The sequence below is a fragment of the Nannospalax galili genome, unplaced genomic scaffold (assembly GCF_000622305.1).
Source record: "Nannospalax galili isolate Female #2095 unplaced genomic scaffold, S.galili_v1.0 scaffold151, whole genome shotgun sequence".
Classification (NCBI taxonomy): domain Eukaryota; kingdom Metazoa; phylum Chordata; class Mammalia; order Rodentia; family Spalacidae; genus Nannospalax; species Nannospalax galili.
Genome location: NW_008332087.1, coordinates 4157663 through 4159583, shown reverse-complemented (window position 1 = coordinate 4159583; position 1921 = coordinate 4157663). Strand labels below are relative to the sequence as shown.

Genomic DNA, 1921 nt, shown 5'->3' with positions numbered 1-1921 from the left:
CAAATAAACTGGTGAAGAGGCACATCTGTCTCACAGTCACACTAGGGTTGACTAACATTTTTTATTGTAGAATTTCCTTTTAAAATCCATCCAAGACAAAAAAAGCAAACAAAGAAGACAGTGCACAATTTGTTTTAGTTCACAGCACAGATATCCTTCTCTTAGTGGGAACTGTGCTCTTGGCTTCATCAATAAGTGAAGGAAGAATGATCTTGCCCTTTAGAAGTTCAGAGGGGAGGTATGGGTGTCCGCATCAGTATGGTTGGATAGGATGTGCTGTAATGCTTCAAGGTTGATGGTCTTTCAGTTACCATGGCATCCACCTGCTACTGGCCTTTGTTCTAGATCATGAGAAAGCTGTCCCAGGACCCCATTATTACAGCCATGCCATCGTCAACCACTCCTAAGCTGCTGATGCGGTTGTCATGTCCAGCTAAGAGACCTGCCTTGTCAGCTTTGAGTGCACCCCAGATTTCCTAGTTGAAATCATCCTACCCAGCAAAGAGGAGGCATTCACCCTTAGTGAAGGAGATAGATGTGATCCCGCACGTGATGCTTTCATGGGAGTAGGCAATGAGCTCCTGGTCTGCATGGAGGTCAAACAGCCTGCAGGTAGCATCCTCTGAGCTGGTGACAAAGGCATTGCCATTGGGAAAAGAAACAGATGACATTGATGACAGACTCGTGGCCTGTGAAGGTCTGCCGACATATCCCTTCTGTGACATCCCGGGGCTTGGCTGAAGCATCACAAGCACCAGAGACAAGACAGACTCATGACAACTCCAGTGTGTCAAGTAAATGGTGGTTGTCTGCTGGCCCATTTCAATGTCCCACACAGCACATGTGGAATCTCCAGAGGTGGTATCAATCTGATTGCCATCCAGGAACCACCAGCAGAACAGATTACCTGTATGCCCTGCCAGCTCACAACTCAGACACATATTCCCTTCTTGAGTTTTCAGACTATAAATGGAGCAGATGTTATCCAGGCCACCACAGATCACATAATTCCCAGTAGGAGCACGGAGGGATGGCATGAACCTCGTTTGTGGTGTGGCTGTTCCAGATGATGAGTTTTCCATCCTGAGAGACACTGACAAGGAGCTTGGAGTCTGTGCCCCAGGGCATGGCATAATCTTGGCCAGGTGCCCCGTCTGCATTCTCCTGGTGCGCATCTGGATTCTTCCCACTGGGCCAATGTTGTTTGTGCTCCGAGAGAGTGTTACATCTGCACACCCTTTGCCGAGCATCTCTAATTTGGTTCTTCAGCTGCTGTGCCCCCTGCCACAGCTGGCAAAGCTCACTCATCTTCAGGTCTCATGTTTCCCTGCTCTTCAGAGCTCACAATCCTAATTCAGGTGCTCCTGTCCTCGTTTCCCACACATGGAAGTCTATCTTGCCCTCGCCCAGCCTGGTGTGCGCACACCAAAGCCTGTTCTACCTGGTCATCTCGCAGCACCAGCTGCAGTCCTGGCCTGCTGCCCTCACCACCCGCACCTGCTGCCGCCATCGTGGTTTCAATATTTTTATTGTAAAGGCCTTTTGCTTCCTTGGTTAAGTTTATTCCTAGTTAGTCTACTTTTGTGTATTAGATTGTTTCCCTGAGTTCTTTCTCGGCATGTTCATTGCTGGTAAATAGAAAACCCACTCATTGTATGTTGACCTCGTATCATACTGGTTTGGTAAAGCATTTGTGGGATCTGAGCATTTTCTGGTGAACGCCGCAGGGTCTTTTCACTCCTTCCGTTCCTCGTCTTCGCGTTGTCTCCTTCTACCACCTAGTTTTCTAGCACTGCAAGTGCGATATTGAACAAGCGTGGAGAGAGTGGACACGCACCCTTGTCTCGTTCCCGACTTTAGAGGAAATGCTTTCAGATTTTCTTTATTTCACTTAATGTTGGCTTTAGGTTTGTCATATGTA

At 47.9% G+C, this 1921-nt stretch overlaps 1 pseudogene; it reads right to left on the bottom strand.

Moving 5' to 3' along the window:
• Positions 1 to 341: 341 nt before the first annotated feature.
• LOC103729207 lies at positions 342 to 1308 on the bottom strand (annotated as a pseudogene).
• Positions 1309 to 1921: the final 613 nt, after the last annotated feature.